This window comes from Amblyomma americanum, chromosome 3, assembly GCF_052857255.1.
Source record: "Amblyomma americanum isolate KBUSLIRL-KWMA chromosome 3, ASM5285725v1, whole genome shotgun sequence".
Taxonomy (NCBI): Eukaryota; Metazoa; Arthropoda; class Arachnida; order Ixodida; family Ixodidae; genus Amblyomma; species Amblyomma americanum.
Window position 1 is genome coordinate 110,081,709 of NC_135499.1, and position 26,246 is coordinate 110,107,954.

Sequence of the window (26,246 nt, forward strand, 5' to 3'; positions counted from 1 at the left end):
GGGAAAACTGCAAGAGATAAACGTTTTATATTCATCCTTCACCGGCTAAAAGAGCTCTTTAAATAACTTTTTCTTTTTCAAAAGCGTTTTGTTCGTCCAGGAGAGTGTGGCTCAGGGCCCCGTATAACGACCTTCATTGTGACTGAGAATTGTGCCTTTTGGCATCTGACAACGTACACCTACTATAAGTGAGAAAGAGCTCTTTTCTTTACTAACACTCCCTGCAGATAAAGACGTGGCTGGTAATGGCTATGCAGCACTCACGCACAATGTACCAGTACCAGTCACGAGTCGTGACTCTGCTGGATGAGATAATGAATCCCGGTGTCGACTTCACTCTGGTCCGAGTCTCCGACGCCGACGACGATGCAAGCATTCAGGACCGGTGCGTATTTTTTACCATTATTCAACGTCGCACTTCCAAGTCCGTGAAAAACAGGCATCGGGAAGTGGTAGTCGGCTTTCTCTCAAGCCAAGTGTATTTTATTTATTGAAAACGCACTGGTTGCATTGAAGACCAAGGAGGAGGGCAATACATGGAAGTGAATGAATGAATGAATGAATAAAGTCATAATGACAAGGGAGGGATGGCTTTCGGTCACAGTTGGAGAATTGGGAGGATTTGTGGTGCAGGTGCAGAAGCGACTTCTATTCGATCGTTTTCATAGCCTTCAGAGCTGCAAGTCTTACATCCGTAGGCCTCCTACACTACTCGAAGCAGGCCGCTCTAACTACTGTGTGCCGCGATGGCATGTTGTGCTGCGGTGCTGGATCGTATCTGGTCTGCTAAGGTAGCCATGTAGTTATGCGATATGTGCTGAATTTTAAATTTTCTTCCTCGGGAGAAAAATGGGCAAGTCCACATAACATGTTGGAGATCTCCTTTGTAGTGTTCTTGGTAGTGGTTGCATCTGTCGTGCATAGGTGTTTCCTGTCTGGTAAGTAGCCACTTGTGGCGTATTGACGGGGTGTACGCTGTGTTTTCAAGAGCTTTGTGTAAAAACTCTTGTAGACAAGTGAGCTTCAGTGTCAAACGTCGGCGCTTGTGTTCTTTCAGCTAACCGACACCTGCTGTCAGCTTTTATTTAGGTGCGAACGTAGTGTATCAGTGCTTTGCGGGGGGGGGGGGGAGCCTTCATTAAAGCTTCAGATATGGTTTTTGATCTACCGTGTTCGGCAGGAAGTTGAGGTGTGAGGCGTTGTACGTGTGATCAAACCGACCCGATTGCGCGGCTGCGTTTCCCCCTCCACGCCACTGTGACCCGGTGTCCATATAATTTTGCTGTTTGTACCGACATCTCTTCCTGATGTCGTTGGTCACCGCATCCTTTGCCGTTGATGCGGACAGCTCTGCTATAGATGCGCATGCGCCAGTTACGATTCAATAGCGATTTAAGATTCTCCGTTCCGCAAATTCACCTGTGGAGGTGATTATGGTATTGACGGCTCTCCATAAGGCGAGCAATTTTGGGTTTTAGATGGAGCCTCCGGCGAGGTGGCACCGTTGCATGCCATTGGTTTGAGGTTCTGGCGTACAGAGTTTTAGTCTTACCAATAGTGACGTTTCTAATTCCAGCGTATGCGTAGATGTCTGCTGTGTTCTCCGGTGTCCTCAGTTGTGTTGTTTTTCCTAAAAATTGCCCACCCACCGCGTTTCGCGCGCTGTGGCCTTGTCCTAGCACTGGCGTCCCACAGGGCAAAAGAAATGTTGTACAGCGAAAGCACGAGCGAACCACAACTTATATTAAACAACAAAAACCGCTTGGAAAATACTTGAAACTACTGCAAATAAAGAGGAAAGAATTAAAAGACCAAATAAACTCAAGAAAGCGCATTGAGTACACGTTTTTAGACAGTTCAAGTGTGGAAAAGACTTCTAATGCACGTTCATTCCAGTGGTCGATAGTAGGCGGGTTAAACGACTTTTTGAAGATGTTAGTGCGAGCCAAGTATGGCACGTGCAATGAATGCGTGTTTGCACCACTTCAAGGTAGTGTATGTTTTTCACTTCTCAGTGACGACTACAGCTGTTGCGAGCTAGCACTTTTGTTGCGTGTTCTTCCGACAGTGCTGCCTTTCCGCGTGGTTTAGCAGTCAAGCAGTGCCTTGTTTGTCCAAATCGCAGCCTTAATACGCATACAGTATTTACCTATTTACCTGTTCGCTGATAGTCGAAACTCCTTTCCGGAATCCATGCTGAAATGAGGCCAAGGCCGTTTTCTCCAAGAATGTGACTGAAGTTTGATAATTGTGCTTCATAAATTTACAAATAGTAGAAATTAATGTCACGAGGCGATAGTTACTAGAGTAAAGACGGTAACTTTTTTTTGGATATCGGTAGTACCGGGCTGTGTGCCAACAGAAAGGAAGAACACAGTGATTTGTGCTTTAATGTTAACTGGAGCAGCCAAGTTAGAATATTGACCAGGGGTTCCGCGTATGGGCTCAGCAATGAATTTCGTACCCTGTCAGGCTTAACACGAGCCATCACTTTAAGATTAAGTAGCGGGCTGAAAACAAGTTCGTACCTAATGACGCCGAATGGCTGATAAAAGAGTTAGTAATCAAATTGGACGCCGCTGTTTTTCGAATTGAGGCTTTGCTGCGTGGCAGTAGCTCAAGTATACTCCGCCGAACCCACAGAAGGAAACGCAGATCGCTTGGTCTGCGCGACCAAATAAGATCTTTCCCTCCGCACAAGCCTCGCGCATGTGCATACCAGCGTCCACTCCAGGGGCACAGATTGAACGCTTCTCAAGTGCAGATGGGCACGACACTGAACGCCTGCACATCGTTGAAGGGGACATTTGGGCTCTTTCACTGCGCAAGCAGTCCTGCACAAGACAGCACAGTGGGACCTCACGACACCGCATAGTTGGACCTTGGAGGCAAAAACGAGGGTGCTCCATCGCTGTTTTCAACGCAGGAGGCCGTCCTTGCATCCTCCGGGGAAAAGGTCGGAGGACCAGAGTGGAGAGTTCTCGGTGATCCCAGAGGAAGACGAGGACGCCAACACGTCGAGACGGATGCTCCTCGACACGTTTACCCTGGACTCGGAGACTCTGCTCCAGGCCGCAGGCTGTACCCCATGGACACTTTCTTCCGTGGCCATTCTATATGCCGGGGCACTGTCATAGCATTTTCCGCTTTGCTCTGAAAAAAGAAAACAAAGATGGAGGCACCCGATGCGCCGTGACAAAACGGCCAATCAACCCATCAATAGAGAAGAGAAATGAAATTGAAAATTAGTTTTTGAGGAAAGGAATTCACGCAGTAACCGTCTCACATATCTAGGTGGACACCCGAACCACGCCGTAAGGAAAATGATAAAAGAGGGAGTGAAGGAAGAAAGATGCCGTAGTGGAGGTCTCCGGAATAATTTCGAACACCTGGATCTTCCGCCGCGGCCAGCATTGAGGGCAAAAGGATATAATGTTATTGATTAAGAAGACATGTTAATTTGTCAGTTTTTCTGGTATGGCGATGTATGTTTTCTTCTGAAGTTTTACGCCAATATTTGAGGGAAATTTAATGGGTGGATAAGGTGCAAGGATGTATCGGCGCTGGTTATAAATCAGCGTTACCTAACCTGTGATTATCCACCGCAGAATTATTTATATGGGAATAAAGGGGCTCCTATTAATGTTCATGAAGAAAGCCAGCCGTCAGTGAAATGAAGGAGTAAAGGAGATTTATTATTGATACTGGTGATCAATTTGACTTTAATAGCGTAGTTATTTTATCTCTAAAGATTATGATTATAAAGCAGAAGAAAGAGCAATCATATGCTTCCGGCAGGATCCGAATACCCGACCTCCGAATTTTACAAAATTCGAGCCGACAAAAGCACGTTGCTGGCATACGTTCATTTCATACTCGATTTTAATGCTGCCGTCATTTTTAGCTGATGGATATATGAAAAACATATATACATCATATATATATAAAAACATACATTATATATATATATATATATATATATATATATATATATATATATATATATATATATATATAATATATATATATATATAAGGAAATGAGGGGCCCGTTTGACAAATTTATGAAGAGAGCCAACAGTGACCGAAACCAAGGTGCATAGGGGAAAGTTAATTTTTTTTTTTAATGTGTTATGCTTGTCAGTGGGATAAATACGTAGATTAATAAATCGCTTAAACAAAATTACTTATAATGCAGCAGAAAAAACAACCATGTCGCCGGTGGGATCTGAACCCACGACCTCCGAATATCGCGTCCGGTGCTCTTACCAACTGAGCTACGGCGACGGCTGTCCAATCTGCTGCTCTCGTGGGTATTTATGTTTACTGGGTGTAAGCGAGCCTTGAGAGTGTTCATCAGCGCCACCCTCGACCATAGCGGCGGACGTAGCACGTCCTGTAATACCGCGAGCGTGACGTAGAACGTCATCTAACGTCGAGGGCGGAAACTGTGCGAGAGCCCTCTTATGCTACCTATGGCATCAAGACTGCCAGAACCGAGACCCTCTTTAAGCTATTAGCAGACAAGTTAAAGGAAATGAGGGGCCCGTTTGACAAATTTATGAAGAGAGCCAACAGTGACCGAAACCAAGGTGCATAGGGGAACGTTAATTTTTTTTTAATGTGTTATGCTTGTCAGTGGGATAATTACTTAGATTAATAAATCGCTTAAAGAAAATTACTTATAAAGCAGCAGAAAAAACAACCATGCCGCCGGTGGGATCCGAACCCACGACCTCCGAATATCGCGTCCGGTGCTCTTACCAACTGAGCTACGGCGACGTCTGTCCAATCTGCTGCTCTCGTGGGTATTTATGTTTACTGGGTGTAAGCGAGCCTTGAGAGTGTTCATCAGCGCCACCCTCGACCATAGCGGCGGACGTAGCACGTCCTGTAATACCGCGAGCGTGACGTAGAACGTCATCCAACGTCGAGGGCGGAAACTGTGCGAGAGCCCTCTTATGCTACCTATGGCATCAAGACTGCCAGAACCGAGACCCTCTTTAAGCTATTAGCAGACAAGTTAAAGGAAATGAGGGGCCCGTTTGACAAATTTATGAAGAGAGCCAACAGTGACCGAAACCAAGGTGCATAGGGGAACGTTAATTTTTTTTTTAATGTGTTATGCTTGTCAGTGGGATAATTACTTAGATTAATAAATCGCTTAAAGAAAATTACTTATAAAGCAGCAGAAAAAACAACCATGCCGCCGGTGGGATCCGAACCCACGACCTCCGAATATCGCGTCCGGTGCTCTTACCAACTGACCTACGGCGACGGCTGTCCAATCTGCTGCTCTCGTGGGTATTTATGTTTACTGGGTGTAAGCAAGCCTTGAGAGTGTTCATCAGCGCCACCCTCGACCATAGCGGCGGACGTAGCACGTCCTGTAATACCGCGAGCGTGACGTAGAACGTCATCTAACGTCGAGGGCGGAAACTGTGCGAGAGCCCTCTTATGCTACCTATGGCATCAAGACTGCCAGAACCGAGACCCTCTTTAAGCTATTAGCAGACAAGTTAAAGGAAATGAGGGGCCCGTTTGACAAATTTATGAAGAGAGCCAACAGTGACCGAAACCAAGGTGCATAGGGGAACGTTAATTTTTTTTTTAATGTGTTATGCTTGTCAGTGGGATAATTACTTAGATTAATAAATCGCTTAAAGAAAAGTACTTATAAAGGAGCAGAAAAAACAACCATGCCGCCGGTGGGATCCGAACCCACGACCTCCGAATATCGCGTCCGGTGCTCTTACCAACTGAGCTACGGCGACGGCTGTCCCACTGACAAGCATAACACATTAAAAAAAAATTAACGTTCCCCTATGTACCTTGGTTTCGGTCACTGTTGGCTCTCTTCATATATAAATAAATATATATATATATATATATATATATATATATATATATATATATATATTGTAAATCGCTGTGTTGTCAAATTTTAGATTTCAGTAAGAAGATCAACGACCCTGTATTCTGGCCTCTATGCAGAAATGTACCGTGTAGACTACTCGCTTGCCTCAGCTGGTGGTCTGTGTTTAAGGACAACTGTATTGGATTGTAAAACATTTATTGCGTCGAGAGCAGGTTGCAGGAGACACATACTAGATGGCCGCTAGCCCATGGCTGGCGGCGACCTCATTGGCCCGCTCGATTGCCCGTACTTGAATCTTTGGGTCCGAGCTGACCAGGACAGCCTCCCATCGCTCGGGAGAAGGGAGCTGTATCAACTCCGCTGGAGGCGGATCAATTGCGCAGTTCCACAGAATGTGGTCGTATGTTGCTCTTTTACCACATTTATGGCAGTTTGGGTCGTACTGGCCAGGGTACATGAGGGCAAGCACTGCCGGATTCAGAAGGGAACGTGTTTGCAGTCGGCGCCAGGTAACTTCCTGCACTTTAGTTAACGATTTGTGGGGTGAGCCTTAAGTGATGGTTCATGTCATGAAATGAGATCAACCCATCCCTCGTTAAGTTTGGGTCGGAGGGCGCGCTCATTGCCCAACATGGTTTACGCGAAAAGCGTACAGGCGCTAAACGACGAAGACAAGCACACTCAAGATAGCACAGGCGCCAACTTCCAACTAAGTTTATGCATGAAAAAAGAACCGCTTAATAACCACACCAGCAGGCAAAGATAGAAGCAAAACAATCAACACGCAGTGACAGAGCATAAGAACACGTGCCATAAGGATCAAGCAATGATTAGAACTCTGATAATGACCCACTGAGAAACCTAATCTCTTCTTCTGAGAGCGAGACAGACGGCTTGCTTATGCAAATATGACCCCTCTGCTTGATGTAATAAGCTTCTATGATTTCACGCTCTAATTTGTCTTTAGACCTTGCGATGAATTTGGTGTTTTCAATACCTGGACGACACTTGCAGCTTTTGCAGTGAGTAGCCATGTGGTGGTGGTGGTAGTGGTTTTATTAAAAAAAATAATAGTAAAAAGGAAGGAAAAGATTTTTGCTAGCCCCGGCATCTGCCATCGATACAGAAGCACCTGAGCTGGGGCAGCGGAAATAAAGGACAGCAGGCAGAATTTTTTTTATCGCAATCTTATGCTGCCTCACTCTTTCATTGTAGCATTGACCTGTCTGGCCAATATATCCCAGGCCGCAGCTAAGAGGCACAGCATACATAACGTCAGTAGTGCAAACAGTGGCGCGGATTTGGTGATTAGTTTTGCACTGCCTAACCATTCTTGCTTTGTTCAAAGTGCACACGCGCGACAGCTTGCAAGGAGCAGATAGAACCACATTGACCTTATACCAGCTGGCTACTTTCTTTAGACTGTGCGAAAGCCGATGAATGTAGGGAATCACCACCATCGGTTTCTTTTCTCTGTCCTTGTCTTTCTGAGCCTGTTCACCCCTTGATGCCACCTTGCGCTTTTTTACAAGGTTCTCACTAATACTCGTGATGAGGTGTTTTGGGTACCCGGCTTGGTGAATGCGTTCAGTTTGCGCATCAAAGCTCAGTGCCATCTCATGCTGGCAAGATTTTTCCAAGGCTGCATTCAGGCATGTCGCAACGATTCCTCGCTTGATTAGCTTGGAATGTGCACTACCGAAAAAGAGTAGCTCTTTGCACGATCTGGGTTTGTAGGACCAAAAAATATGTCTGTCCTGCCTAAACACAAGTCTCAGGTCAAGAAACTGCAGGCTATTATCGCGGAGAAGTTCTTGAGTGAAAAGAAGCCCCTTGGATTCACTACCAAAAATGGTGACAATGTTTTCATAAATGGCGCTTGGTTTTGAACCTACGTGATCGGTTAGCACAATTAGGTAGCCATCAACATATCTGAATACCCTAACAACGTTGGAGGTCAATAAAAGCCGGTCACTGACACGTTTGTCAACACACGATAAATAAATGTCACTCAATATAGGTGCAAGGGACGACCCAATACAAACACCATCGCGCTGAACATAAAACTGATGGTTGAAAAAAACGGCAGTCGATGAAAGGTAAAATTCTAAAAGTGTTAAGAAATCATCACAACTAATTCCTGTTTTGTCCTGAAATGATAGTTCGCCAATGCATGCAATCTTGTCTTTGATGGAAATCAACATTTCGGTATGCGGGATGGAATAATACAGGCCAGTGACATCAATCGAAAAAGCCCACTGCGACTACTGATCCGGAGTTCCCGGGTTCGAACCCGACCGCGGCGGCTGCGTTTTTATGGAGGAAAAACGCTAAGGCGCCCGTGTGCTGTGCGATGTCGGAGCACGTTAAAGATCCCCAGGTGGTCGAAATTATTCCGGAGCCGCCCTCCACTACGTACCTATTTGTTCCTCTCTTCTTTCACTCCCTCCTTTATCCCTTCCCTTACGGCGCGGTTCAGGTGTCCAACGATATATGAGACAGATACTGCGCCATTTCGTTTCCACCAAAAACCAATTATTATTATTATTATGCTCCTCCATTCCATTTCTAAGTTCTTGAACAACCTCATTAGAGCTGCGGACAAGAAAAGCGTCATCTAGAGGTAGAGACTTTAAATGGCACTGGAGAAAGCGGCCAATGCACAGCTGCCAGGACCCTTTTTCCGAAACAATCGTGCGCAGGGGGCATCCAGGTTTGTGAGACTTGCCCGTAAAGAAAACATCCAGGAACTCTCTGTCCGCGCTCTTCACCATTTTCTTGAGCGGTTCCAAATTCATGTCAGTTAGCAGCTTTACAGCGGTTTTCTTGACCGTGCCCGGATTGAACTTCACTGCGACAAGGTTCTTCTGCAGAGCTTCAGCTGCTTTCTCTTTCAATAGCTTCTCGGGAAGTACAATGAAGCCACCTTCCTTGTCGCTTTGAAGTATCTCAAGGTTGTTTTCTCTCAAGTAGCCCTTGATCTTCTTGAAAAGAGAATAAGAACCTTTTTGTGTTTGGCGCATCAAAGTCTCAGTTGCTTTTGCGCCATTAAAATCAATATAACTAACTAACAAAGTCCATGGAAGAGAGAAGTTAATCAAGTGTTTCTTGATAATCACAAACTGAAGAAGGAAGAGAAAACCTCAGGGTGCTTGCCAATTTTTCGACAAGTACAGTTGCTTTCGTCTGGGCAAAGCGTTCATCATTGGTGGGGTTTAAATAAAGTCGTCCAGGAAGATGACCCTGCCGGAATAATACTAGGGTCGTCTAGGAAGATGACCTGACTTAAACCCCGCCAATGACACTCTTTGCTCGGACAAAAACAAGTCCACTTGTCGAAACGTTCGTAAGCAACGGTCCAGAGCGCGATATCTTTTTTGCAGCGCTAATGAGTTGAAGTTTTTAATCAGCACAGGACACAGCTGCAAGACTCCTTCAAACTTATCGATTACTTTTCTTTTTAACATTGCCATCAGATTCCGTGCAATCCCTTGGATGCAAGGTCTGCGGCCCTTGGTGGACAGATGTTGAGGCAGGAGACTTGGACTACGCATTTCTCGAGTCGCCCAACCCAACGGCTTCATTACGCCAGGGTAACGAACCTGGTGAAAAGATTATGACCGTTGGTGCTCAGAGCCGCATTCCATAGGTGGTGGATTCGCAACACCTGAAAACCGCCTCCGAAAAACCTGCTACTTCGACCAGCAGTACTGTGAATAAAAGCTAGGGTATGCACTTGTGAAGCGTCACGAAAGATTTTCATTACTTTTTCTGCGTAAATAAATCAATCAAATAATGAAAAATAATTAATTAGGTAAGTAATAATAATCAAGGAAACAAAACAGCAAGCGAGCAATAAATCAAAGTTAAGTTCTTCCAGACGAATAAACAATTCTGGAATGGTTACGTGGGCTAAAGTAATGCTTGATTACAGTTTGGCTAGGCCCCGATATCTTATTTACAGCAGCAGTTCTGACATCCATTTTATAAAGGTGAAAAACAAATGAACACAATGTAAGCATATTCAGCGTCTAAGGAACATTAAGCAATGTATGTTGTTCTGAATGTAAACAAACAAAATGTACATATCACACTTCTTGGGAATGTAAGTAAAAGCGTCCCTTGCATTAAAGACCTAATTTGGACATAATTTTTTAAAATGGGCTGGGTTGAGAAGCATAAAATAAGTAAAATTTTCCTGTAATAGAAAACTAATTTATGGAATCTACTTTTTCAGTAGATGTCAGAACCTAAGATACCGAGTAACGTTTATAAAACTTATTAGCAAATCCTATATCAAATAAAATGCGTTAGATCCGGCTCATGTACCAATCGAAATGAGCCAAATACACTCGTAAGAGCTTTCTCTGACACCTAGAGCTTCTTAGTTGGGTCTGTTTTGAGCGTGGTTTCATTTATTCCTTCCACCGGGCTACCTTCTCGTCGACTGCGTACGATGTGAAGAGATCGGGGGGAAGATGTGAAACCAGATGACGACGATAACGATGGGATCATCAGCCCCGTTGCTGATGAAGCAAGGATGCGCCTCTGCTGCAGTTAACGTAAAAGTGTTTAGTTGGACTAGTTGGCAGTGGATCTCTCAATTCATTATTACAAGCGAAATGGCTGACGTGAAACAATACTAGCTGTCGTCTTGTTTTCCATCTGTACGCGTTTCCTATTTCTCTAGAACTCAGAATTTAGTATGTAACAGTGACGTAAAATATATTCTAGACCCTATACATTCTAGCGAATTTACTTTTCTGCTACCAAAGTGTGAGCGCTAGAAAAGAAGGCTGTCATGTCAATGCTTCTGACAGAAGCCTTCTATCTGCATTTACTTACTGGTGTGGAAGCAGAGCAGCCCACCTAATTGCACGCAATGAATGTTCTAATTGTTTTCCTGCTGTATTTGCAGCATAGTTTTAAGCGCTTTTTCATAAACAGACAATAAAAATAATTCCAGAAAAACTTTTCTAAACAAAGCAAGGCAGGATCCAGAGGCTAGCATAGAAGAATCAAATACAAAGTTTATATACTGATATTAACTAAATTATTTGCGTACTTTTTGGCAACATTGTAGTATAGAGCTGTTTTAACATGTAAAGCATATCATATAACATCTTGGATTCCGCTAAGGTTTGTGCGGGTAACAAACTTAGGTATTATTCTGGGTTTTAGATTAGATCGATTTGATAATAATAATTGGTTTTTGGGGAAAGGAAATGGCGCAGTATCTGTCTCATATATCGTTGGACACCTGAACCGCGCCGTTATGGAGGGGATAAAGGAGGGAGTGAAAGAAGAAAGGAAGAAGAGGTGCCGTAGTGGAGGGCTTCGGAATAATTTCTACCACCTGGGGATCTTTAACGTGCACTGACATCGCACAGCACACGGGCGCCTTAGCGTTTTTCCTCCATAAAAACGCAGCCGCCGCGGTCGGCTTCGAACCCGGGAACTCCGGATCAGTAGTCGACCGCCCTAACCACTGAGCCACCGCGGCGGGGATAGATCAATTTGGCTGATTTCGAAAAAAAAACTCTTAACATAATCTAAGCCACCGCGGTGGCTCAGTGGTTAGGGCGCTCGGCTCCTGACCCGAAAGACGCCGGTTGGATCCGGGCCGCGGCAGTCGCGTTTCGATAGAGGTGAAATTCTAGATGCCCGTGTACTGTGCGATGTCAGTTAAGGTTAAAGAACCCCACGTGGTCGAACTTATCCAGAGCGCATCACTATACGGCGTCCCTCTTAACCTGACTCTTTTTGGGACGTTAAACGCCATGAAACAATAAAAACTTCCTAACATACAACATTTGTCCATAAAGTTTCGAGACTGATTTATTTTCTTCTGTAAAAACGATTCCCCAAAACAAACGTTGGTGCATTTGTGTAGCGCCGTCTTTTAGGAATGACCTGAGCTTTTTATGTTAATTGCTGTGGCAGCCGATAGACGGCACTACATGCAGAAAAATACGTTGTCAATGGTCGTGTGCGCATTCTAGTGTGAGTAAATGTGGAGAGATTGACGTCCACCTCGAAATGCTTGTAAACATAAAATTCTGTGTGAACATTGGCAAGACAGCCACACAGACGTATGATCTCCTTCGTGACGCTTACGGCAAAGAGAGATTATCGTGCGCGCGAGTTTTCGACTGGCACAGGAGGCTCGTTTCGGATAGAATGTCGATGGATGGCGACACAAGGCAAGGCGCCATTCAACCTCACGGAATGAAAACAACGTGGCTCGGATGAAGGAAATCGTGCAGAAAGACCTCACCATTACAGTCCGCATTCTATCAGATGCTCTCGACATTAGTAAGACGACATGCCACCAAATTTCGCTTGAGAACTTGGGGAAACGAAAGTTGAATGCCAGACTAGTGCCGCACTCTCTCACACAGGAAAAGGACACGCGAGCAAACAGTTAGCGTTGATTTGCTCTCTGAAGCAGAGAAGAATTTTGCATTTGTCGACAGCATCATTGCTGAAGACGAAACATGGGTATTCAAAGTGATTCTCAAACAAAGAGGAAGAGCGCCGAATGGCGGTTCACAAGCTTTCCGGCGTCGAGAAAGGTGCGGCGACAGAAGACGAAAACAAAGACGATGCTGATAGTTTTTTCCGATGCCAGAAGTGTCGTACACCACGAGTTCGTCCCACAAGGCAGAAGGACAGACGGTGAATCAGGAGATTTATATCCGCGTGCTCCAAGACATGCGTGATGCACTGCGATGCCGTCACCCTGACTTATGGTCATCTGGACAATGGAGCCTTCTTCACGATAACGCAAGGCCGCACACTGCTCTCAGCGTGGCAAGATTTCTCGCCAAGCACAGCATTACTGTAGTTTTTCATTCGCCATAATTTCCTGCCCTCTCCCCATGCAATTTTTCTTTCCACGTGTGAAGAGAGCCCTAAAAGGTCGCTGGATGGGGAGCGTGGAGGCCATTCAAGACGCCACGGCAAAGGAGGTGACAACCCTGCCAAAAGAAGCGTTTTCCAACTGTTTCCAAAACCTCAAGAAGCGTTGGAAGCTCTGTATAGACTGGAGAGAAGACAATTTGAAGGGGTGCTGCAAAAATAATGTCAACGTTAATCGCATTTCTTTTAATGGCATCAATCTCGGAACATAACTCACAAAGGTTGTACTCTGTGAACCCTTATCTCACGTTTTAACTGCTACTGACACGATTCCGCTACTTCTGGCGGCATTGCGCTTTTAGTCAGTCTTTAACTATACGATATCCAAACCAATATTGATCTTATTTCGTGGCGAAAACTATGCTCATGTCAATTTCTGTTTTCCTTTCCATGCGATAACAAGAACAAGGTAACCGTTTAAACGACGGCGACGACTAAAGCTTCAATCATGGTACTTATTGAGAACGCTGGCGGTCGTCTTCAGCAGCTGCAGACGAATGCCGGCGCATGCACATTAATGGCCTTGCGTTCAAGAGTTCGGGTACGGTTACTGTCTACGAACGTCACTAATTTGCCACCAGCTGAATTCCCGTTGAAGGCTCCAGGGGAACAAGTAAATCTTGTTCTGTACAGATGGCCACCGACTAGTAGCCAGATGTAAATATTACATGAATGTATTCTTTGGGGCTCTCGAGGCATCTATAGCTTGATTTGAGGCCGTTTGGTACCGCTGCCGGTCTTAAAGGGTCGCTGAATATGGTGCTCGAGCTTGGCTATAAAATGCTTGCTTTATGGAGAGTACAGGCCACCGAGCGTCTATTCCACGCGGGAGACCTCAGAAGCGAAGTGGAAATTTACACTACATATTCAAAAATTCCCGCTTTCGCACGGCGCAGCGACCAGCGGTGCCGGGGTTTTGCACGAAACCTGGCATACACCGTCATGTCGAGCAAGTGACGTCAGGAGCCGAGGGTTATCATTGGCTCGCCACGCCAACTTTTTCAGCCGTCAGGCAGCTACCATGGCGGCGGCCACTGCGGCTGCAAATATTTACGAGAGCAGAGGGAAAGGTGGGGAGGCCACGGAAATTCAAATATTATACCGAACGCATAAAAAATTCTCGCTCGAGGGTATCTGTGAAGTGCCATCATTTAACATCCTAAGCGTACCGCGACTTTGAGAGCCCCTTTTTGATGCCCTTTAAGCCAAGCAGGCAATAAAAACAGCGAAAACTCAACTTCCGAACGGTAAAACTTCCGCCTTTGAAAGGAACTCGGCAGCACATGTAGACCGTATGCATTCGGCAGTGGTACGAATCGGAAACAACACTTTCGCACGCGTTCTATTTAGCTGACGACAAGGAGCTTTCAACAATGCGTTCAGAACGCTCGAACTGTCGTGAGCTCCGTACAAACTCTTGCACGTGATCATGATCCCCCAAGAACGATCTGATCGCGTTTGACGAGCAGACGAATAACTCGCCTCCCGTGTTGATCTGTCAATGGGGTAAGGCGTCTGCGGTGATGCACAAAATACAGGGGAAAGAACATAAACCTTCTCGGTGTAACTTTTTATCATTATGACTTTTATTCACCAGTAATGGTTGGGATCGTTGCTGAAAGATTATTCAGGTGCAGTAATAAAGAACAGTGAGCAATCTGGAGCCATATTTGAAAACTTAAAGAAGCGATTATAATGCATCAAAACTGCTCATTTTAACAGGTGAGGCTTATCTGGACGCGAAATTGGGAGGCCTTGGGTGCGGATCCAATTGAGCGGCATGTGGCTGTTTTTCTTCTGCTTTCTTATCAATTATATTGAAAGATAAAAGAATACTGTTAATTTCCCATTGATGAAAACGAATAACTAAAAAAAAATCTCCAATGCTCCTTTGTTTCGATGGCTATTTGCTTCCTTCATGTTATGTCAGGTAAATTTCTTACCAAAGTGCTCGCAGTGAACAGTATTATTGATACAGAACTCTAAAGATCCCTTGCGACGGATCAGTGGTTGTGGCCTTCGGCCGCGGAGCCCGACGCTGCCGGACTGAATCCCTCATGTGGCTGTAGAATGTTAGTGGAGGTGCAACGTAAAACACCAGGGTGCTGTACAAAGATACTCCAAGTTAAAGAATCTCGGGTACAAGAAATAAATCCAGACACTTCGTCTATAGCGTCCCTAACAAGGCACGTGCAACTTCAGCACATTAAACCCCATTGATCTTCGTGTCCGCCTGAACTCCCAAGTAAGGGGAAAGATTGTGCGTTTGAACCAGGACTCCTGTAAGCACGTGATTGATCTGTGCAGCGATCCGAAAGGCATTGCAACGCGTACAGCACTCGTTGTTCTCGCAAGAAGATGTTAACTTCTGTGTTACTACAGTTAACTGCATTTTACGTCATGCTGCCGGGGAACTCATCCTGGACGCTTTCCACTTCAAGCTAGTACTACCAACTCTTAGATAAGCGTTGGAAGCTGTCGACAGGCGTGCTATACATGCGTGATCGACCCTACTCGCTCACGCCCTGCCTGCGTGCTGTGACCAGTGCATATTTCGCCGCCTGTATCTCTCAAAGAAACAAAGTGGCTCAGTATCGTAGTGTCAAGTTTCCATAAGTCCTACTTCAACCTGAGTGCTTGCTTTTTGTGCCTGCTTGCGTGCAGGATCTCGAGAATGTGCCCCGTGTAAGCTTTCTCCCAAACAAACGAAAGGAGGCGACGGACGGAAAAGAATTGGTCGGTTTGAAGCCCGCAGACACTCCCGTTGTCAACGGTACCGATGCATACGACGTCGTTCCCGCAGGGGGGCGCCTGCAGCTTGCAGGCGTCGCGACGGTGAGTGGCGACACCACGGTTTCCCGAGCATCCGCAGGGACATCCCCGCAAGGGGATGATGGGGAACAGTGCATCACCACGGACCCGAGCAACCACGCTTCGCCGTGCGTGGCATCGCCGTGTCCGGGGAAAAGGGGATCCTGGTGGTTGAGCCGATGCCGAGCGTTTGGACCTTTAAGGCCCCTCGGCGGAAGCAACCGACCACTTTGGCCCCAGCTTCAGGTAGACGGCACCTCCGGCCTGACCCGACCGGGGGAAATCGGCAGTCGCCTTTTCCTATCCCCCCCTCTGTCTTTCACTTTCCTATCTCTTTCTCACAACTCTCCTATCTCCTACTCACTTCTTAGTTTTTTTCACTTTTCATAGGCGGCGAGGGTTAACCTTGTGTGGCCAACCACCCTGAGTTGTGTCGGATTTGGTTATATTTGAGGTGTACAGCTGGCGTGGGCAGGACTTGCTATCAAGTTCCTGTCCCGTCCCCTTGTTGGACTCGATGGTGGGTGGCTGGCACCATGACTGAAAAACTTCATTTTTTATGGTTCTCCCCTTTCAAAACCCGATCGCTCTCTCAAGAGAGGGCGGAACGAAGCAGCAAGATTTTTTTTCAAAAAAGAAACCGACATTGACATTCACCAAGTTCTATGTTATCCACAGCGAAAGTAATGAAAAACAAGCACAAATAATTTCTCCGCTCCTTGTGTCTAAATGCCTAACAGATACCCTGGGCCCTGGCTACAAGGTGTCGAAAATGGCCAGCGGAGACTTATTGTTAGAACTCCTTGTCAACACCCAGAACTCGAAAATCGCAAACATTCCATCCATCGGAGAAATCCCAGTTTCTATAACAGCGCACCGATCCCTAAACTCAGTCCTTGGTGTCATCTCTGAAAATGACTTCATACACCTAACCGAAAAAGAATTGCTGGAAGGCCTGTCTGACCAAAATGTCACAGATGTGTACAGAATCAAAATCCGGAAAGACAATAAAGAAATAGAGACAAAACACTTGGTTCTAACATTCAATACAAGTACATTACCAGAAACCATCGATATAGGATACTTAAAAGTAAATCTCAGGCACTATATTCCAAACCCACGAAGATGCTTCAACTGTCAAAGGTTTGGCCACGGCTCACAGAGCTGCCGCGGCTGCAAAACGTGCGCAAAATGTGCTTCCAAGGATCACGTTTCTGAGGAATGTGACGCAGCCCTGCGCTGCGCTAACTGCGAAGGAGACCATGCTGCATACTCCAGGGCCTGTCCGTCCTGGTAGAAGGAAAAAGAGATTATCACGATAAAAACCAAGGAAAACATTTCATTTAGAGAAGCAAGAAGGCGATTTGCCGTTACCAACCAGTTCTCCTTCACAGCAAAATCCAGCTTTGCTGATGTGGTGCTCAGGGGCGGTGCACCACACAGCACCCCGGTGCCTGCCGAGGCCACTTCCATCGAGCCAATGGCAGGGCCATTCACGCCCCAGGCAGGGTCTGCGAACGCTGCCCTGCCAGTGTCAAAGCAGGGAGCGCCGGTCCATGCGTCGGCATCCCGCAGGACTTCCCACTACCGGGGGAGGACTGAAACCCACAAACCCGCGGCTTCCCCGCGGTCCTCCAGCGCCTCTCGTGAGGCGATGGATACAACTGCCACTCCGCCTGCTTTGCAGCGGCGGAACAGCTCTCTTGAACGAAAAAAAGACAGGCCCCTTATAACGGGCCCACTACTAAAGTAAATCCCGTTTCTTTTCCTCTCAAAAACATAAACATGGCTTTTTTAATCCATTGGAATTGTAGAGGACTTATGCGAAATTACAGCGACATAACACATATTTTAGGGTCAATGTTACCCACAGCTTTATGTCTTCAGGAGACCAATCTTGGTCCACGACATGTACATATCCTGAAACATTATAAAACTTTTAGACGCGATCGAGACCAGGCAAATCGGCTATCGGGAGGCGTCGCGATAGTCGTTCAAAGCGGCGTCCCTGCTCAAGAAATTAAACTCAAAACAAAACTTGAGGCGGTTGCTGTCAGTATCGTAAGATACAAAACACTACAATCTGTTCCGTATACATTCCTCCACATTTTACGTTAACACTCCATGATTTACAGCAACTGATCACAGAACTTCCGGAGCCATATCTGTTACTTGGGGATTTTAATGCTCACTCCTCCCTGTGGGGAAGCGAACGCTGTGACGCTAGAGGCCAAATAATCGAAGATTTTATCCTGACGAATAATGTATGTCTTTTAAATACGAAAAAGGCCACATACTGTTCCCCAACGTCTGGGAAAATGAGCAGTTTAGACCTGTCTTTTTGTTCACCTTCTGTTTTAGCGATTTTATGTGGGACGTTTTAGACAAACCGTTTGGGATTGATCACCTACCAGTTTTTATAAGCCTATCATCCTCACCTGCAGTCATCCCAACCAAAACCACGGCGATGGAAGCTACATTTAGCTGATTGGGCGTTGTTTAGAGAAAAGGCCAGATTAGAAGACATTTACTCAGAAATACGTAGCATAGATGAACTCAATGAAATTCTCACAAAGTGTATCATCGAGTATCATCCTGGTATTCAGACAAGTATTAAAGAACAAGCAGACATTTTGGGGCAACATTTTTTTATAGTTTCTAGTTCTTCCCACTATACACAGTCATTCTTAAAATACAAAAACAAAACCGAAAAACAAAGACTCCCTACGGCAGGCAGCACAAACGAGCCTTACAATAATTTGATTACACTTCAAGAAATACAGAGAGTACTGTGTATAGGTAAACAAACCGCACCAGGCCCTGACGAAATTCATTATGAATTGCTGTCCCATCTATCTGAGCAATCTGTAGAAGTCCTGTTAAAATTTTTTAACAAAATATGGGTAATAGGGAAAATACCAGCTGCTTGGAAAAAAGCCGTTATTGTTCCATTTCTAAAACCAGGAAAGCCACCAACCTCCCCTAACAGTTACAGGCCTATAACCCTTACAAGCTGTCTTGCCAAATCTTTTGAGAGTGTTATAAATATTAGATTAATGTTTATTCTAGAATCCCGAGAGCTTCTTGATGTCCACCAATGGGGTTTTAAAAAAAACATGTTCCACAGTCGACCATTTAGTCCGCCTGGAAAACACAATCCGAGAGGCCTTTATACGCAGGCAACACTGCCTTTCAGTTTTTTTCGATATGGAGAACGCATATGACACGACCTGGAGGTTCGGTATTCTTCGCGACCTGACAGAGCTTGGTATCCGCGAGAGGATGCTGAAATATTTGAGCGACTTTTTATCCAACCGTTCTTTCCAAGTTCGTCTCGGCGCAACCCTCTCAAATAATTTTACTCAAGAAAACGGCGTTCCTCAGGGATGCATTTTAAGTACTACATTGATCATAGTAAAAATGAATTCTTTAACCAGTATAATTCCACAGTTCATTATGTACTCGGTCTACGTGGATGACCTTCAAATTGCATGCACATCTTCTAGCCTGACAACGTGTGAGAGACTACAACTCACAATAACCAAATTAGCGATCAATCAATCTTTATCTCACAATCCAGCTGGTGGCACCCCAGCGAAAAGGCAGTCGCATACTGCTGGTGGGAGCCGGAAACCCACAGATATGGGAGCAGGAAACGGTTTACATAAAACAGTTTACACGAAAGGTACCTGATAGGCAAATATTGCAGTATGTACCCGTACGGCAATGCCGTATTAGCCATCTGCTTGGTGCATGGGTTGGAGGATCGCTTCTTTGCGCAGTTAGACTGGAACAAGCGCTTAATACTGTTTTAAAATTCTTATAGAAAAATATTGAGTGAACCTAACGGAATTCAAATATAATAGTTTACAGGCAAACGAAGAACTTGCATTTCAGTGCATTTGTTCAGTACGAAAAGCCTCTGTAGTACAATATAACTGGAAAGCCGCATCAATAGCGAAAATAAGAAAATAATTTCAGAGAATAAGTACATGTATCCATAATTATTGAACAATACCGGAAATATAGAAAAAGAACACCACTACTGCTTCAAAAAGTACTCGCGAATTTGTCTTCGAATAAAAATAGAGAAATGAGCGCATATTTATCGTATTTATTCAGCGCGAAAGGTACCTGATAGGCAAAATATTGCAGTATGTACCCGTACGGCAATGCCGTATTAGCCATCGGCTTGGTGCACGGGTTGGAGGATCGCTTCTTTGTGCAGTTAGACTGGAACAAGCGCTTAAAACTGTTTTAAAATTCAAATATATTCGTTACATTAACTATGGGATATCCGTAAGTAATTGACGACAGGGGTCTAATGATGGGCAATTGGCAATGTAGTGCAGTGCTTCCTTTTGGATACGCCGAAAAATGTGCCTATTGCTAACAGCCGCAAGCGTGCAGGAATATATATAAGATGTTAAAGGAGCGTGATAAATTTGCAGGGGATCTTATAATAGTAGAAACTGCCGGCATCGGGATATTGTACCTGTTGCTGAAGAGGAGTAATTTGATAGCGATTCCATGTCATCACTCCACGTCATATCAGCTGAAAAGGTTAAGCCCAATATTGTATGCTTGTCAACTGTTTCTGTCGCACTAGTCCCTATCCGAACGCAAATCATCAGCTGAAGCATGCTCTGTAACCCACCTCCTCTTCTAATACCCGTTGAATGGGGGATTTTAAGTAGTCCTAAATAAATAAATAAATAAATAAATAAATAAATAAATAAATAAATATAGTTCTGATGTATGTTTGCGTGTTCATCGCTATCCATAATGTTTCACATTCCCTTTAAGGAAAAATGAGGAAAATTGGTGTCTGGAGTCAGTGTGCACCAAATTGTTCTATATGCATCAAGAGATAATGAGCACTGGACATGAGTAGGGGAAGCAGGCACCCTGAACCAACGCTGAGCGTGAACTTGTATACCGTGAGTTAGGGTCTTTCGGAGCGCCGTCCAATCCATCCTCTACTTGTCTATAGGTGTGCGTATGTGAGCGAGAGTGAGCGCATTTCTATTCTCCACAAATCGGGTCCATCGTAGCGTACCGACGAATGCGCTGTGTTTCGCCTAAGGCGTGTGTATACTGCCTCGCCTTGGTCACTGTGTAGAGTCATTTTCCAGGCGACAGTTTCGGAGCAGTGACTTCGAACATATGCTTCACCAATTCACACAACACATTCCCAATTTGATTGATTCAAATTCTCTTTGATTATTCATTACAACGCATGTGCTCACAGGGAGCATGGACGCGGACTATTGCTAATGGGGCTCACTATCACGGTAGAATAGAGAGAGGTGTTGTGATGGTGTCGCGAGGCGTGGCCAGTTTCTTATATGCATGGCGCGGCCGTAAGCTGCATCACCAGTACTGGGAACCATTTTTTTGTCGCTCTTTTTGCTGGTGCTTGTATGGGCACGAGTGAGACGAGCGCTTGATTTCGATACATATATATAGTGCTCACATGCTTTGAACGACGCTGATTTGTTGGAGGGACGTCTTTTTATACTTCTTACATTTCGTGCCGTAATTCGACTCAGGGTGCATGGGTGACCCCTTAAATGATGAAGGTAGCAGCTGCCTTCTCAGCGCATAGCTGCATTCTACTGTAACTTCGAAGTTTAAGGAAACGTTGTTAGTATAATTTTCACTGACTAAAAACTAAGTGTGCAAATGTGTATTTAGAGTGGTGCAAGACCACAATGTCAGTAAAACCGTACACAGCTGCCAACAAGCACGCTATGTTTTTAAGTAGCTAGCTGTCGCGTGTATCGTGTCATGGCACACTTTTTGTTGTTTGATAATCGAATTGTGAATTGTGCACGTGATGTATTAACCAGAAAAAAAAAACTGTCTTAAGTTGTCTTAAGAAAAAAAGTTGTCTTAAGAAAACTAATATCGAACATTATAGACAGGTCCCAGATGTCGTTTGAAGAAGCTGGCATCCGTCTCCTTGTATGCTTAAAACAAAACTCCAAATACTGCAGGAAACAGAAGAGAAACATAAAACCAGAAGCAGCACCGCATACGTTTGTAATATGTTTCATGTTTGAAGGAGGTGCTGTAGGGTTGAGATATTGCCACACTGCTCACATTCTGCGAGCGCCGCCATGCAGCCGAGCGGCATTACTGGGCTCGTGTGGGAGCGAAGAAGAGGACGTTCCCGTTCGAACGCGCGCTGCTGGGTTTCTGGCCTTCGGATTAAAAAAGCCCCTTTTCGTGCCGCCCTACGTTTGTCGGCGACATTTTGGTGGAGCCGCTGGGTATCGTTCCATGAACGCTCACCCCGAGGGCAACTCTGGTGCTGATCAGCGACGCTTGGACACAACACCCGTCCACAAAGCGAGCCGCCGCCTGCGAGGCCTGCAACCTGAGTGTCAGCCACTGACGAGGCCGGTGCGTACCATGACGTCTACTACAGGCAGTCAGACAGGCCAGCCTTCCGGCACTGTCCCGCCCGTTGTAGTTCTCACCCCTCGCTCACCACCATCCTTCCACGGCGATCGGTTTGAGGACGTGGAGGAGTGGTTGTCCAGCTTTGACCGTGTGGCCACTTTTAACCAGTGGGACGACGACCGAAAACTACGAAACGTCTATTTCTCGTTCCAAGACTCTGCGAAGACATGGTTCGAGAACCATGAGGCATCCTTTACGAACTGGGAAGCGTTCCGCCGTCAGTTGCTGGCTACCTTCAGCACAAACGCACGCAAGGAAAATGCCGAACTCGCCCTTGGCACCAGGTCACAGCAGGCGAACGAAAGCGTCGCTATGTTTATTGAAGACATGGCACGTCTTTTCAATCGGGCTGACCCTGCCATGCCAGAGGCTACCAAGGTGCGCCACCTCATGCGTGGTGTGAAGGAGCAGCTCTTCGCTGGCCTCATACGCGACCCACCAAGAACCGTCGCTGACTTCGCAAGAACCGTCGCTGACTTCGCTAAAGAAGCCACAGGCATGGAACGTTCCTTACAGGAACGCAGTGCGCAGTACGGTCGTCCGGGAAGTGTTGCGGCCAGCAACTATTGTGCGTCCCTGCCAGTCGCCGGGGACAAGGCTCTTCGGGAGCTTGTGCGGAGTGTAGTTCGGGAAGAACTGCGCAACCTCCGCTTAGATGCTCCACCTGCTAGTGTTGCAGCTGTAGCCGATGCCGTCCGCGAGGAAATTCGGCGAGCAGTCCAGCCACCACCGGCACCACAGCCGGAGCCGTACGCCAGCAGCTACAACGAAGCCCTACGGACACCGCAGCCGGAGCCGTACATCATGAGCTACAGTGAAGCTCTGCGGAGACCTGCGCCAGTTCCACATGCGTTCCGCCCTGCTGCCGAACAAACGCAGGGGTACTCTTCGTCCGCCGAGCTGCGTGACCCGCGCCCTGTTCGAAAAGCTGACGTGTGGCGCACACCCAACAACCGGCCACTATGCTACCACTGCGGGGAGCCCGGTCATATCCTCCGCAACTGCCCCTACCGGCGGATGGGATTAAGAGGATTTCCATCGAGCGCACCTCGACCGCGCTATGGTGAGAGACCGCGAGACATTGAGCAGTACCTGGCCGATAATGTGCTGCCCTCAACGCCTCCACGACGCCAGTCTAGGTCGCCGTCTCCAAGACGAGTTCCTCCACCCAGTCATGCACCATCATCTGGCCAATTCAGAGGCACGTCTCCCCGCCGGGAAAACTGAAGACGGCGTCCTCTGGGGGTAGGACCGCCGCTGCCGCAGACAGTGAACAGCCTCCATCTGACGATTTTATGCGACGATCCCACCCGCCCACCTTAAAGACGATCCCACCGCCGACCTCACCGACGACCTCAGCGACGACCCCATCGACGACGGCACCAAAAACCTGGCCGACAAATTGTCAAACAATTGTTTCCGCCGCCGAAATTATTGTTGCCGCCGATGGCTATGACGTATCTGCACTCGTCGATACCGGAGCCGACATTTCTGTCATGAGTAGTAACCTAGCCGCAACCCTCAGAAAGGTTCTAACACCTTGGCATGGGCCGCAGATACGCACAACTGGTTGCCATGTGGTAACGCCGGTTGGCGTCTGCACCAGCCGTATAAAGATCCGCGGTGCAACTTTCACTGGCTCCTTCGCCGTGCTACGAGAGTGCTCTAAAGAAGTGATTCTCGGCATGGACTTCCTTAAAGAGTATGGGGCGGTCATCAACCTGCACGAGCAATTGGTATCGTTTTCGACACAGCGAGCCGTTGATACCGACCCCGAGCCGCACAGAGCACCATTACGCATCTCTGATGACCACACAACGATACCGCCGAGAGCAAGCAAGTTTGTCACTGTCCAGTGTGATACCAGCTCCTGTACTCGGGGCATTGCCGAAGCGAATATGTCGCTGCTACTGTCTCGGCAAGTTTGCGTTGCTCGCGCCCTTGTCGACCTTGTTCACGCGCGTACCATGCTCTTAGTGACCAACTTTAGTTGTGAACCCCAACATTTGACGAAAAACACGGTGATTGCCCATTTTGAAGAACTTGGCGAGCATGCCGGCCAATGTGCCTTATCAACAACGGCCCCCGAAATAGTTGAACAGGACACTGCAACAGCCATTAGGACCGACGTGAACCCTGAACTTCAGACCAATCAGAAACGCCGCGTGGAAAGCCTTATTGACTCTTTCCGCGACTGTTTTGCATCAACATCCAAGGTTCGCCAGACGCCAATAACTAAGCACCGTATTATCGTCGACAGTGACCAGAGACCGCTATGTCAGCTTCCTTATCGTGTTTCGTCGAAGGAGCGCGATGCTATCCGCCGCCAAGTTGCCGAAATGCTCCACGACGACGTCATACAACCATCGACGAGCCCCTGGGCGTCACCTGTTGTTCTCGTCGCAAAGAAGGACGGCAGCATACGCTTCTGTATAGATTATAGACGTCTCAATAACGTTACCAAAAAAGATGTCTATCCACTGCCGCGCATTGATGACTCATTAGACCACCTCCGCCATGCTACCTACTTTTCGTCACTCGACCTTCATAGCGGTTATTGGCAAATCGAGGTCGACGAACGTGACCGAGAAAAGACCGCCTTCGTTACTCCTGACGGACTGTACGAATTTAAGGTGCTTCCTTTCGGCTTGTGTTCAGCCCCTGCGACGTTCCAACGTATGATGGGCACCGTACTAACTGACCTGAAGTGGCAGTCCTGCCTTGTCTATCTCGACGACGTCGTGATTTTCTCCGACACATTCGAGGAGCACCTGAAACGTTTGCGTGCCGTCTTCGAAGCAATTCGTTCTGCGGGTCTGTCTCTCAAGCCTGAAAAGTGCCCCTTCGCATTTCGGGAGCTCAAGTTTCTTGGCCACATTGTGAGCGTTCAGGGCGTTAGCCCCGACCCAGAAAAGACCGCCGCCGTTGCTGCATTTCCCCAGCCAACAGATAAACGCAGCTTGCGGCGTTTCCTGGGGCTTTGAGCCTATTATCGGATTTTCGTTCAAAACTTCTCCAAGCTCGCAGAGCCGCTGACTCGCCTGACAAAAGACTCCGAACCCTTTTTCTGGGGCCAAGATCAGGAAAAAGCTTTCATAGAGCTTAAGGCCCGCCTCCAATCTACGCCTATGCTTGCCCACTTCGACGAGCAGGCCGACACGGAACTGCACATAGATGCCAGCAATGTGGGCCTCGGTGCGGTGATTGTGCAGTGGCAAGACGGTGTGGAACGCGTGATCGCATACGCAAGTCGCACTTTGTCCCGTTCCGAAGTGAATTATTCCACAACGGAAAAGGAGTGTCTCGCTGTTCTGTGGGCAATCACAAAATTTCGTACATACCTGTACTGCCGCCCGTTTCGAGTCGTCAGCGATCATCACTCCATGTGATGGCTTGCGAACCTCAAACATCCATCGGGGCGACTTGCATGGTGGAGCCTTCGGTTGCAAGAGTTCGACGCCACCATCGTGTATAAGTCGGGTCGGCAACATAGCGATGCAGACTGTCTCTCCCGAGCTCCTCTTCCGTGCCCACCAGATGATTCCGACGACGATTCTGCTTTCCTCGGCGCTGTCACCACATCCGACCTTGCCCACCACCAGAGGGCCGACTGCGAACTGCTGCCTCTAATCGAGTACCTCGAAGCAACTGCTCCGTCTCCGCCCAGACTCTTCTCGCGCGGACTTTCGTCGTTTTGCTTAATAGATAGAGTCCTCTACAAGAAAAACTACGATCCGACCGACACTGCGTATCTTCTCGTTGTCCCAACCGTGCTTCGTAAGGAAGTTCTCGCTGCATGCCACGACGACCTTTCTTCTGGCCACCTCGGTTTTTCCAGAACATTGGGACGCCTCCGCCGCAAGTACTACTGGCCACGGCTTGCTGCGGTCGTCCAACGCTACGTTCGAACCTGCCGTGAGTGTCAACGACGGAAGGTACCACAAACAAAACCGGCCGGCCTTCTGAAGCCAATTGATCCACCGCGAATCCCATTCCAACAAGTCGGCATGGACTTACTGGGCCCATTCCCGTTGTCCTCCATGGGAAACAGGTATATTGTTGTTGCCACGGACTACCTAAGCCGCTATTGTGAAACCAAGGCTCTTCCCCGTGGCACCGCGGCTGAAATTGCACAGTCCTTTGTTCACCAAATCGTGCTTCGCCACGGC

The 26,246-nt window shown here is 46.9% G+C and overlaps 1 long non-coding RNA gene and 1 other non-coding gene across 2 annotated transcripts; one reads left to right on the forward strand and one right to left on the reverse strand.

Annotated features, from left to right (window-relative positions):
* The first annotated feature begins 282 nt into the window (after positions 1-282).
* LOC144123227 (uncharacterized) lies at positions 283-3,219 on the forward strand. The gene is made up of 2 exons (XR_013313045.1): positions 283-385; positions 2,927-3,219. It is a non-coding gene; the product is annotated as an uncharacterized LOC144123227 (long non-coding RNA).
* A 993-nt stretch (positions 3,220-4,212) lies between these two features.
* Positions 4,213-4,286, reverse strand: TRNAS-CGA (transfer RNA serine (anticodon CGA)). The gene has a single exon. It is a non-coding gene; the product is annotated as a tRNA-Ser (tRNA).
* Between the last annotated feature and the right edge of the window lie 21,960 nt (positions 4,287-26,246).